This window comes from Pollicipes pollicipes, unplaced genomic scaffold, assembly GCF_011947565.3.
Source record: "Pollicipes pollicipes isolate AB1234 unplaced genomic scaffold, Ppol_2.1 Scaffold_4740;HRSCAF=5597_pilon_pilon_pilon, whole genome shotgun sequence".
In the NCBI taxonomy this organism is placed as follows: domain Eukaryota; kingdom Metazoa; phylum Arthropoda; class Thecostraca; order Pollicipedomorpha; family Pollicipedidae; genus Pollicipes; species Pollicipes pollicipes.
In genome coordinates this window covers 40,127,504-40,142,089 of record NW_023596545.1, presented here as the reverse complement: position 1 = coordinate 40,142,089, position 14,586 = coordinate 40,127,504, and positions in this window count along the sequence as shown.

Sequence of the window (14,586 nt, the reverse complement as noted above, 5' to 3'; positions counted from 1 at the left end):
TCTAACTGCATCACAATAACGTCCCGGCTAAATGCACCCGTCACCCAGACTTACGATGGAACGAGCTGGATTATATGGTAGAAGCCAAAATGATGCCAGGCGCGGCCGAAATGGAGTTTTGCTGTTACCAATTGACTGCCGGCTATGATGGCTCAATTCAATCGTCAAAGCGGTGAGCAAATGTTTGAAGCAGACGGAGTTTTAGGCTGACGTAGGTTACCGCTGAGGTCAAATAAATGTTAACCGGTTCTAAGTTACTAGCACAACACTTTTCTGTGGTCAAAAATGGAATGGAACATATTATCAGATGCCCAAGATTACAAAGCTGTTGTACATGTTATACAAAGTTGCTTCAAAGCTTGGTAGTGCATTTGTAACGAACTGAGAGTAGGCACGTCGATGCATGAAGTAATGCGCCAGCAGCTTCACAAAGGCGACATGGAGGTGGTTCCACACAGCACATCTGCTTATCTAGCCTCTCTTCTACTGGCGGCAGAAGTCACATAGATAAGACAGTAGTACTAGCCCTATTGTTCGGAAGAACCAAGAGAACAGAAATATAGTTAGGCTTATATGTTGACAACATGCCTTCCTCGAAACAACAGTAGAAGTGAATTCAAAATTGCCTGTCGATGATCGTAATGGATTTTTCAGGTTTTTTTAAAGTGCAAGCCACAGTTTTTCCTGGATCCCAACATTCAGAGGATTAAAAAAGACGGATTGCCAGCCATTACCAAGATACGGTGCCTGTCTAAGAATTAGAATGTCCGGGCATACAATGTACGGATTCTTGTCCGGACAAGAATCTTGTACATTCTAATTCTTGTCTGGACAAGAATTAGAATGTACATGCAAATGAACTCAAGCAAATAGGCATCACGCATTACGCTTCATTCGAACATGCAAATGAGCTGAAGCAAACAGGCATCACACATCACGCACCAATTCTGCATGCAAACGATTTCAATTGAACAGGCATCGCGCATCACGCGACAGGAATCGCTTACAGACGTAATCGATTTTAGGTAGCACACATCACACATAGAGGCACATATCACGTTCGCATAAGTGGCCATGATAAGCCCTGTATGTTAAGATTTAGTCGCCGACTTTTTATAAGAATAGACTTACTTATTTTCCTGGCTGGGTGGTCCTATACTCTGTAGATGACCTTGAGCTTTAAAAGGGGCGATGCAGCCACACTTCCCTCTATTTCAACCTGAGCGTGTTTTATTTTAAAAATGGCTACCGAAAGGGGTATTCGCTGTTTTGTTTTTAGCGTCTCGCAGGTGTTCATTATATCTCAAACGAATTGGGCGCATGGACTCCCCGACATAGACTATGTCCCCCTTGTTTTTCATACAGTTTACATTTGATCCTGTAAGCGGCGTTCTTTTCCGTGCGAACCCTTTGAAACCCAGAACTGCATAAATAGCATCTATTGCCACCCGGGCACTTAGGCTTCGAGATGGAAGATTTTACCAAACTTCTTAAGCCTCTTGTCGGTTTTCCATGCTATGCGTACGCGCAGTTTTCATTTTTTTTAACAGTGTGTTTGATTTTCCAAAGCAAATGCTCATCTATGTGAGGTAGTTTGCTTTACATAGGTGCTACCTCACAAAGATGGTCAGTTGCTTGTCAACAATTGACAACAGATTTCACTTATGCAATTCTGGGTTCCAAGGGGTTTGCGCGCAAAAAAACGTGGTTAACGAAATCGAGTGTAAACTATGTGAAAAACATGGGCGAAACATAGTCCATGTCGGGAGTCCATGCGCCCTATTCGTCTAAGGTATAATGAACACCTGCGAAACGCTAAAACAAGACAGGGAACGCCACTTTCGGTAGCCATTTTTTTCCAAAAACACGCTCAGGCTGAAATCAAGGAAAGTATGGACCCTACGCCCCTTTTAGACCTCAAAGTCATCTCCAGAGCACGGAACCACCCAGACAGGAAAATAATTGAATATATTCTTATAAAAAGTCGGCGACCAAATCTTAATACAGGGCTCATCATGGTCAACTATGCGAACGTGATTTGTACCTCCATTTGTGGTGTGTGCTAGTTAAAATAGTTAATATCAGTCTTTTACAAAATCGTTGTGACTCCTGTCGCACGATGTGCGATGCCTGTTGAGTTGAAATCGTTTGCATGTATAATTGGTACGCGATGTGCGATGCCTGCTTACTTCAGCTCCCTTGCATGTTCGAATGAAGCGTGATGCGTGATGCCTATTTGCTTTAATTCGTTTGCATGCACACGTATGTCCGGGTATTCTAATTCTTAGGTAGGCACTGTACTGTACTGGTATAATGGTAATGGCTGGCAATCGCTCGTCTTTTAATCCCCTGAGTGTTGGTTTCCACTAAAAACTGTGGGTTTCTCTTAAAAAAACAAAACCTGAAAAATCGAGGAGGATCACCGGCGGGCAATTTTGAATTCACTTCTGCTATTGTTCCGATGGAGGCATGTTGCCGAAATATCAACCTAACTACGCCTTTATTCTCCTAGTTCTTCCAAGGAATAAGGCTAATATTACTGTCGTATCTATGTAACTCATGTTCCTCGCTAATGCACTGAAAAACTGACGACAGAAGTCATTGTCCTTGGAAAGCCTTATATCATTTAAAGTACACGAAATAACCTCAATGTCTTTGTGTGACCATATTTGGTCTCTTTATGTGCACGTATGCCCACAACATTACTACAAATGAGACCACAATATTATTTTTGTGCAAAATTCGAATTCTTGGATATTCTTGATAATTCTTGAATACTTTACTTGATCTCTTTATGCATTGCTGCGATAGTACAATATAGTTTTGTCCAAAATTCGAATTCTGGGCTCAACAATATCTAGAAAAACTGCATGTTGTGAGCTCAACATTTATTTTGCAGAAGGCATCCATGAAGGAAAGGCATGACCTGGATTGAGGCCATGTGCTCTCTGGTCATTTGGTGGTTGTGCATGTGAGTTTGTACTCTTTGCTCATATACAAACACCGAAACTACACAAAATGCGCACAAATATGTCTACTGCGAAAAAAAATTCACCTGACCTCAAGTTAGTCACCTCACCCGTTTCCATAATCCTAAAACATTCGAACGGTTGGTGCTATTGTGTTCCAGTGCATTAGCAGGTTTAAGGAATGGTGAGTGACGCACGAAAACGTTATGTGTGGTTCATTTTCGTTTAAAAGTTGACCTCTTTGATATTGCCTAGATCATAGGTTCTAGCACATGGAAACATTAAGCTCGCACGTGCGACAATTTACCGACTGTCAAATGAAAACCAAATAGGTACAGCGATTTTCCTGCTGCTGCAAGCGCTCATTTTTGAGCGTCGCTAGACAAATCTTAGGGGAAGCCAACTTTCCCTGCCGCGGCGTGTGTTAGAGTCACATAGTACGCGGGAAGAGGACACGAGCGAACAGACGACAGAACTCACTGACTTTGGGAAACATAATATGGTCTTGAGTGAACGAAATGACCTCACTGTTCTTACGTGACTTAATTTCATCTCATTATGCATTAGAATGATGCCAGAATTTGTTGTGTGGAATATTGGAATTTTGCGTTAAACGTTGCCTAACAAAAGTGTATTTTGAGATCGACATGTGTCTTGCAGAAGGCAACCCCACAGAAATGGCATGATTTTGCCTGAGGTTATGTACTCTCTGGTCATATGATGATTATGCATGTAAGTTCGCACTCTCTTGTTCATATGCAAACACCAAAACTACACAAATATGTGTACAAATATGCATTAAGTACGAGAAAACAAAAAACATTGACCCGACCTTAAGTCACTGACCTCTTCCGTTCCCCCAAGTATGTAACATACAGACTGTAAGCACAGTGATGTTCTATTGCAATAACATTTTGAAGTGAGGACAAATAACCTCCAAAAACGTTATGTGTGGTTAATATTTTTTGGAAGCTGACCTCCTTCTTATGAATTAAATTATTAGGCTTAGCAGATCGAAACCTTAAATTCGCACTCGTAAAAATTTACACAATGTCGAAAGAAGAGCTGAACAAATATCACAATTTTGTTGCTGCTGCTAGCGCTCATTTCTGAGCCGTGCTAGACAAATCGCTGATGGCAGTCAACTTTCCCTGGCCGGGCCTGGGTTAAGGTGACTTAGTATGCGGGGAGAGGTTACGAGTCTCTGACAGACGGCAGTTTAAGCCGGCTGCATACAGTGCTGTTCCCTACGTCTGTTTCGTGACTGAGCATTCAAAATGCTAGCCCTCCAACCGTTTTCCTCGCCTGCACCGAAACCTTCCGTGGCCCCAAGCGTTTCTTGAAAATCACAGCCGTGCACGTGAAGGCAGGCAGCCGTGACCGAGGCTAGTATTTTACCGGAATGGCGAATAAGCGTGTGTTAACAGATATTGTTGTGAGCAGCAGCTTGTCAGCGCCTTTTGTTGTCTGCAATCAAGGAAAATGGAGTGAACGGTTCTTGTTCCGTCAAGTTGCGTAGCCTTTACCGGACTAGGCGCCTCAAAGCCACCGGAAGTTTTTTATGACACATTGAAACCCACTGAGCCCATGTAACCCAACATTTTAGCGGCCCGGTTTTTAACATCTCTGGATATTCTGGTGTCCTCTGCTTCACATCCGAACCGAACCATCTTGAACTGAAGCCAACTAGCTTGGTCTACGCACAAAAGTCATGACCGGTTTCGGCCGGTTTCACATAGTGCATGGTGCAACCACTACCAACTTACATCATCGCTGGTTCGGTTTTCAAGGCCAAACGTTACCGCATTCCACATGTAAAAGTAGGCATAGTTCTGAAGACAAAAGGGTTCTGAATTTGTCAAGTTACGCCCGCCTGGGTACCTGGGTAGCCAAGCTTTAACACGAGCCCGAGTGGCCGGCCAGATACCCTTCGCTCGGGTGGGGGGTCAGTTTGACCCCCCTAAGATCTCGAGAACTAAGAAAGCCGCCAAATTTGCAGGGTATGTTGACCTGTACGTGAATTCACTCAGGTCAAAGTTTAAGGTCACTAGGTCATGATCTTTGGGTCAAATAAGATCAAACAATGTAAAATTTCAGGCTGGTCTCCGAACTGCCCGCAGAACCTAGATAACTGTTTCTAAGCAAAAGGTCACCAGATCATTTGAGGTCAATGACTGCTTGACCTTTTGAAGGTCATGGTGACAAAAATGGTACAAGACCGCCCTGAGTTTTGCATTTGAATAAGCGATAAAGATTACGCTAGGCAGTATGTTCCTTAAAAATGTCGACCTCGGTCATGTTATGTCAATGACTTATTCTGACCTCTAAGAAGTCAATGGAAGATGTGTGATGCGGTTCCTGCCATCAATGAGCTCAAAAGCACCGGGAACTACCCCGTACAGCAACCCCTAGAACGATAAAACAGGTTGGTTTGGCCTTGGTCTGACCTTCATACCTGAACTGAGGTCAACATAATTTGTTCATTTAATGCTTGTGTTGCCTAATAAAGCATCTCAAAGACGCATAGCTTCGTCAAACACTCGGTTGTTGCATCAGATTGAACGATTCCCTAGGAATTGACTTCGCCGAAACCATGGCCTGACGTTGACCTGCCAGTGACCTCACAAGGAACATCTAAATGTTTCACACCAAATGGTCCGATATTCAATTGTCAACAGCTATGCCAAATTTGGCGCGGCTATGCCGCGCCGTTCGGAAACCATTCTGGAAAAACCTTTGAGGGTACAATTTGACCCCCCCCCCCCCAGACCGCGTGTTGACATACGCTCGGTTGGTCAGTTTGACCTCGCCCCCGAAGGTTTTTCCGGAATGACATTTCAGTGGTGCGGTATAGCCGAGCCAAATTTTGCATAGCTGTAGACAATTTAATAGCGGATGGTTTGGTATCAAAATTGGGATGCACCTGGTAAGGTCATTGACCTACGGCAGTTCGAAGACGGGCCATGAATTTAGCGACGACAATCTCTAGGGCATCGTTCAATCTGATGTCACAACGGAGAGTTAGGCAGAGCCATGCATTCCTGAGCAAGTTTCATAGGCAACACAACAACTGAATGAACAAATTTGATTGACCTAGGGTCAGGAATGAAGGTCAGACCAAGGACAGTACCAACCAGTTCTATTACTCAGAGCTTGCCATATGGGATAGCATCAGATACTCATTTCGACTACGAGTCGGGCTCCAGGTTCGCCGCCAAAGAGAACAGCGACGACCAGCAGACGTCCGGCTACTGCACGGTGGCCCTGCCCGACGGCTGCGTCCAGACGGTCCAGTACACGGTTGACGACTACGCTGGCTACAACGCTGAAGTCACGTACGAGGGTGAGGCCCAGTATCCCGAGGAGCCCGAGTACAAGGCTGCCCCCGCTCCCGTCTACAAGGCTGCTCCCGTCTACAAGCCCGCTCCCGTGTACCAGGAGCCCGAGCAGGAGCCCATCTACGCCTACCGTCTCTAGAAGTACATCAACTAAGCGCTGCGCTTTATAATATTACTCTGCTTGTTTTGGAATGTATTTATTTTGTAACTGGCTTAAAGGTTCCGCTCTTCAATGCTGTGAAACATCAAATATATTGGCAATGCAAACAATTAATCTTGTTGTGATTCTTTATTGCACCAAACATCAGTCATCTTCGGGAAGCGAGCAAAATATTTCTAAAACATGTGTGATACGGTAAAAATTTCTACCGACAGGAGTTTTACGAAATTGTCTACTGCTGGTACTTATATTCAAAATAAGTGGTACTCCGCAAAAGTCACACTTTCAAAATTTTACCCATAATTATTTGCATTGTAAAATGTCATACAATCGTAACCTATACTGAAAGACGGTGTTCCACAATTCCATTGGGTTTTGAAGTGGAATAGTCGCCTTAAAGGCCTTTCGGCACAGTTCTATAGGTCCGCAAAAATGGAGATAGTATTTCAGGGAGGGTATTTTAAGTTGACATTAGTATGCATGATGTGACAATTACGTCATTCAAATCCTTCCAGTCCATAAGCCATCCAGCGATCAAGGCCGAGAAAGATATAATGGTCAAGTGGCTCATATTTGGCCTTCGTGAGCACGATTCCAAGACATAACGGCCATCAACTGGCTCTCTCAATGTTGTGCAAGATATGGTAACGTCATCAAACGATGACGTATTGGGGAGCACATTTACTTCAATGTGAAACTGTTTTATCTAGAGCAGCTTCTCCACGGAAAAGCATGTCAATAGTTGTAAGTGAGCCCTTTTCATGATGCGTTATGCTCGTTCGAACATCTTCAAATGTGGAGCATTACCTTCGGACCTTTTTCTCTAAACGCCTATGCGCTGCATTACAGGGGTAAAAAAGTATATTTTCTGTCGCGGACGAAATTTCCACCGTGTTAACTGTCACCTTGAGCTCCTTCTTTCAGAAACTGTTACAATATATCTGTAACTGTCATAAACAAAGACAACTTGAATGCAGTGTGGCATAACTGTTAAAAAATTTCGCCTTGGGAGTCCATGTGCACATAGGTATCATTTCCTGTCCATCAAGCACTGAATGATGGTTGAGACTAAATTAATAAGATTATCAGATAAAGGCATACGTAACCTAACCAGCATAGAAGCGTGTAGTTTCGTATTCAGTTGGTTGGGGAGGTGGAGGATTGTGCCTCCTAACCAGAAGTGTAGTTTCCCATGTTAAGCTATCATTTTTATCCATTATTTTTTCATTGATCCTAATTCTTTGGAATTCAGCCTCCAAAACTAATTTGAGAAACTACATCCCTGTTCCCAGGTGCGAAAAGAAGGTGCGTCAAATCTCGAGGAAAAACTGTTTCAGGAGCATTTCGGAAGCAAGTTCAAACATTTTTCCTGCGACCCCTCCCCCCCCCCTCCCCCGTAACTCCCTCCCTCCGCACTAAGTATTTTGCAGAACTGCATGCATTCCTGTAGCTCTACATTAACCTATAGCATGGTTCCGCAAGCATCTCAAAATAGTACATATTTTGGTTTTGTGACATTGAAGTACGATCAGCTGGAATCGTTGGCATCCTTCACCATCTCCGCGTAATCATTGCCGGTGCAGAAGTCGCACTTTCTATCATGATCCCAATTATTTGGAGCAAAACCCATGCAATATTGTTATCAACGGATGCAAACTACAAGTATTAATATTTTCAGCACCTTCATTTAGCTTTATATCCAATATGATAACACTTAAAACCTTTTACCTCACGCCTGCCCATCAATCACCACGCGAAGTCTTAGGTGCAACGTGCAATGTGAGAGGACTACATCAGCGATGCTCGGCTTCTTACCTCAAGGCTGCTGTTCCTCTTAGCAGCAGGATGCGGCGGATAAATTCGTGTGTCATATGTCTCTCCAACATCCTTCGTTTATCTCTCAAGCTATAGCCCAGGTATCCACAAACAACAATCGGCCTAGATCGGTAGGGCTTTTTAACGCTATTACCTTAAAGCACCGATGATTAGCTACGTGATTCGAGCCAGTCAGCTTCTCACGATATGAACCAGTGTCCTAGAATTGCCGATTTTGGGTGCAAGGCAACACCTTATGAGGAGGAATTTTCACTCCTGTTCCACATATTTTATGTGAATTTTCACTCCCGCATGATATTGTCTAATCGCACATGCCAAACCCCTATTTCTGAGGTTTTCAGATGCCATCCAAAACCGAGCTCGCTTGAAACCACCAAGCATAGACGAGGCTTCACACGGCCTGGACACCTATGGCTATGTCCTGCCTCACCTACATCTCAATCATGTCTATATATGCACAGAGCAAGGGCACCAGGTACCTCCAAGCCCATGAACCCCAGCGACTCCAGCCGCTTGCGCTCATTACGTTTGGTTTGTTTACAAAATCCTTCACAATCTGCAGCTGTGCGCCAAATGCAAGGTTTTCACGCGTCCCCTATTTTTTCGTCTCACCACTACGCCACGAAAGCAGAGCCTGGCGCAAACACTAGCAAGGCCTGGTAGATAATTTTACGCCACTATTTCCTTTTCCCCGAGGAAACTTGACCACTAAATTGCATTACTCCCGAAATGCAGGAGTGAAGGATTCAAGAAATGTCTTCCAAATTAAATTTACAGGATGAATATCATCATTTGAGCACTTGTTTTAACCGATGTTAAGTCAAATCAGCTGATAACAAAATTTTGCCAGAAAAGTATCAGTCTTTATATTTGTTTAACTACTGTTATTTTTCTTGGTATCATACGAGTGTGATGCCACTTTATTCTTCCTTTGATTTGGATTGCCTTAGGCGGTACCATCTGTTGCTTAAAATGTTGACCAATTTCATTGCAAGATTCTCCAACTGCAAACTTGCATGTGTTTCACACATCAATTGGATTTGTTCGCCCGCCGCCCAAACATGTTTGATATGCACCCAAGAGCGAACGATTCACAGGGAATGAAGGAGATAATTTGGAGCACGGGACTTATTTTTACCGCCATTTTTGCCCTGTTAACGCCTCGTTTAACCGTTTTCTTGGTTCATGGCGGTGCTAAATAATGATAAATCCAAGCCTTTCGAGTGTCTGACTCACCAGGCTACCTGGCAAGCCACAAGCATTAGAATAAATGCTGCTATACAGAGCCTTGGGACAGACCTGACGCAACTAATACAGAAGTGTTTGATGGCGAAATTCTGCCCTCTGGAGATGTTTATCATGCAAACCTCTCACTTGGTTCGCATTTTAATCTCGAAGGTTGGTGGGCATGATTGATATTTATATTTGGAGAGTGAGTCTGATGACTCTGTCAGCCAGCAGACCATACAAAAGCTACTGACTTTTTGTTTTGGGGAGAGTGGGAAGAAGGCTGACTGCTTTATGGCTGGCTGCTTTATCCCTTATGGCTGCTTTAACCGGATGTTTTATACAGTTTTCATGATTTGCTGACCGGCAAATGACTGTACTGTATACATGAGCTATATTTTAAACACAGAGATACTCTAAGCTGCATATCAATTATCATATGAGTTAAATATTGGTATGTAACAAATAGTCAGTCCACCCCATTTAAAATGTGAAGCCAACATTGCAAACTTTGTCATTAAATATGAATAAACAACCCCAAGTGCATTTGCTACAGTTGAAAAGGCAAACAACAGTACTGACATGGTCATCTAAAAGTTATTTTATTTTTGGAGAAGAGAAATTGTTTTGTGGATCATACCCATTATTGCCCTTGACATAGGTTAACTATGACAGTCAAAATAGGTTGTTCAAAGTGATTTAAAGTGTTTTGATTTGTGTGTTGTCAGCTTTGTCTGATGTCAACAAGCATACACAAATTAACTGAGTAAAAATGCAAATTGAAACCAGCCAAAAATTAGCCATATCATATTTTATCACAAGTGCTGCTGTCAACAGATAGGTGAGTTGAGATGATGCGCAACATATGGGCTACTCTAAGTTAGGTTAAGTTGGTTAAGTGCATGGCAAGTGGCAATAGACGTTGTACAAGAATCAGTAACTCACAACTGCTGCTGTGATACAAACAGGTTAGAAAGGATGAGATGAAGTAAGGCCTCTTTACGTTAGGCATAGTTAGGCTACTTTCATGGCACAAGCATTGGTATTTTGTAAGAAACAGTGACAAAATGTTTGTTTTCCCTGACCCCATCTTAACAAAAGCCAGAGGTATGTCTACTGCGTTTGACTTGGTGATGGGCTGATGCGCAGGAGTCCAAGGTTTTTCGTTTGAGTGTTTTATGCTTGTTGAATTTTCTGTTATTTGTTATTAAATTCCTTTGATTTGTTTTGTGTTGAAGTGCTGTTGAAGGGAAGTGCAAAGTATAGCATCAAATTATTGGTGTTAATGATCGTCTATGCGCATTACGCTGGCATGAAATTACTATGCTTTAATGTATTCTGTTTCACTTTAACAGCTTAAGATGTTAAAGACCAAAAAGTGTTGTCAGGTTTATGAGAATACGTCCATGCCAAATTGAAATGGTTGTCTCTGTTTGCTGAAGAATCAGTCACGAGCTTATAAGTTCCATCTTTTGTAAATGGATTTTTTCACTCCCGCACGGTCTTTTTACGATGGAATTTTTCACTCCCACCCTAGTTCAAAAGTATTTCTTGCTCCCTGATATGAACACAACTACCAGGTGCCCACAGGCTTGCACTGAATCGAACGCATTACCGTCTGGCGAGCACTCTAGCCCAAGCTCGAGCACATATGTCTCCTTTGGCACGACGCTTTAAAACGCTGCGTAGCAAACTGATCCAGTTCATCGCAAGATGCTGCGGCGGTGACGATTCTTATGACTAGTAATAAACCTAGTTATTTGGTATTTTTTACTGCTTGGTATGTGAAGAAAACATTTGCTGAAAAATCTGTGAAAAGTACTGATCTGAGGGGTACTGGAAGAGCACCTTGTCACCATTGAAGTGTGACATAAGCACTGATATAGTGTAGTTTGTAGTATGTTTTTGTCACCTGCTAAAAACAATTCTTATTAATGTGACTATGTTTGGCAGCATCCTACAGCCCAACTTGCTCATCCAGCGAAACGTCAGCGCTTCGACATGAACTTTACACATGCTCACGCTGCAAGCGTTATCGAGTACAGACCAATACAAAGCCTTGAGTTTCGTTTAGCTCGGATGGTCTGTTGTAATATGGCCTGACCCGATATTATTTGTTTTCCTTTTCGCAATGTCATCGCCAATCTCCTCGCAAAAGTGTCAGTTTTTGTTACTGGTTATATCCTGTATATCATGCGTTTTCTTCACCCCTGTGGCGTTAGTCCCACGCAACAAAATTTATGGTTTAAAACCTCCAACTGTCATTTCTTCTGCTTCAAAAATGCACACGGTCCTCATTTATATGCGACGTTACTTACACGGTGCAATTTGTGGAACGGCATTGAAGAGGATGGAACGGAAACGAACGGAACTAGACGGGCGGAGCAGGGCTGGTCAGAGCAAGGCCGTTGAAAGCAAATGGCAAGTCCGTGCATGTAAGAGAACATGTCAGATAAAGCAGGAGAGGGCCGGTATCGAAAAGAGCTGGAAAAGACCGGCCCGTTCTTGTTTTGCGCCCAATCATTTCGCCTCCTCTGAAGTCTGTTCCTGCCCCTCCGTTGATGTCCCAAGGAATCTTCCCTCAGTACGTAGCAAATCGGTCCTAATCTTGGCCGTCCCCTATTCCTCGTCAAACGTTATCCTGTGGCATATTCCGCCGCTGTCCTGCGTAGTTCTTGTTCCCGCTTTGCCGTCTGTCCTGCCCTGCCACAGGCTTCGCCCGGTCCGATGTCCCGCCCTGTGGACGAACATGTGCTGTGGTGTGCTGTGCGGGCCCACTTTGCTCTGTGTTGTCATCTTCCCCGTCCTAAGGCGCAGCGGAGGGTAGAGACCTCTGTGATGTTTTGCGAACTCTGCCTTTCTATCGCTACCCGGATCTTTGTCCTCATTTTGTTTCCGGTCATCTTTCCTGTCCTTTGTCCAATCTTCGCGCTGTCTTCTGTGCAATCCTGTGGTCCGTCCCCTCATTTGTTGATTGTTTGTTTGGGGGGGGGGGGGGGGAGAGGGCACCGACTGCTGAGGTTATATTATGCCTCAGTCTGCCCTCACTTCCATCTCCTGTCCCGTCATCCGTTATTACGCCTTGCCCTGTCCTTGATCCTACCCCAGCCTTGCCCTCTGTGATGCCTTCGGTCATGTCCTCTATCTCGTTTTGATTTATTCTTCTCTGCTGACCTCTCACCACGGTACTTTAATACTGGGAAACGTACATGCGCTGCTCTGTCCCGTTGCATCTTGGAAAAATTACACCAAGATGTTTTTGCAGGAGAAGTTATAACCGGTATGGGTTTTTAAGAAAAAAATTTTGCCGTGTGGCAATAATGCCGTATATAAGCATTGTCAGGGGAGGTAATTTAAAAAAGAATTAGTCATTATACTATATTTTGCATACACGTAATGATCGGTGCATTGTTTAAGTATGGGTTTCGTGGTGTGGCAATAACGTAGCGTAAAATTACTGCTGGCGGAGGTAAAATGGTGCAGAAAAGTCGCTACCAGTTTGGCAATACAATTTATATGGGAGGGTATTTTTAGAGTAATTATTTTGATTATATATATATATATATATATATATATATATATATATATATATATATATATATATATATATATATATACGAACACACAACCTTAGTGCTACACACACACATACATATATATATATATATATATATATATATATATATATATATATATGTCCGTAGCACTTAGCTTGTGGATTCGTGTTTTGTAGAAGAAGTAATGTTGCAGCTAAATGAAGAACGAAAAATATTTTTTCCATTAGAAAAAATGTTGCATGAAACTAAGACCGTCGCAGTTAAGTCACTCGCAGTATTTGCAGTAGTACTAACGTTCTGACAACAACGAATGAGCTGAACGTTGAAACAAAAAAAAAAGATTGATAGCCAGGTCCCCATAGAAGACCATCAAGAGTTCAACCCATTCACCAAAAACCCAAACAATAAAAAAACAAAAAACAATAAGAAACTGATGTTGGGGCAATCGAGTAGAGGGCATGGTTTATAGGCAGATCCAGGACCCACCGTTCCCTAAAAACAATCGCAACTAAATTTGACACTGCGCAACGAAATGTGCAGGAGTTGTCTGACTTGCCAAGAGTAGATGACGTCAGCTGAATAAGTGGCCTTATCGCAGCTAAAGAGCTCTGCCCCCGGCCCAGACTTCAGCCAGAGACGAACAATCGGAATCAATAACATATGACATCGCCGCTGACGTCATAGATCACCAATCATACCGCACCTGCACCAGTTTCTTCGAGAGAACGGAAACCGCATTTTCGAGGCCAAATAGTACACGTTATACGCATCTCAACATAGGCTCCACGAACCCGTCGTCACAATCCTCGACTTTACCAAACAACAGTCAAACACCAGCATCATAACGCTCAGATACTGCTACCAGGCGCGGCTGGAGATGACAACCGAGCCCGAGCGGCCCGTGCGCGTTCAGGTTGGCCAGGAAGGGAGGCTGCTACAACTACAGCGCGGGCATGGCAGGCGCTGCTAGAAACGTCGCCGAGGGCAGGTACGCGGCCAAGTACGTCATCGCAGCACGACCTATCATGATACCGACACATTCAGAGTCGAGCCGCATCTCCAGTACCTTGTATACGAATGCCCTCCATGCACTGCAACCCTCCTCCCCCCCGCCCACTAAACGACCAAATTTAAATCAATCAACATTACTGTCACCTTGATACTTATCACTTCCAGCATTACAACAGGTGGCCAGTTCCGTCCGTCTGCCCCCGCCCTCTGGTCCGCCTACAGACGTGACCCACGACGCATCACGCGCTGCTACAAACATTGGTTAAGCCCCCTGATCCTCATACCGCTCCTGATATCGCTGTCGTGTTTCTTTGGCGTCAGTCATGTCCGGTCTGAATAAGTCCTGCTGGTTGCGCAGCGGCCGACCGACGAAGAGGTCAGTCGACGACCGTGTAACGATGGCGTGAGGCGTGCCCCGACACTGGAACAGAAGCCGGGCCATCTTCACAGGTCCTAAATAAACGCGATACAGGTGTTGAAGCGTACGC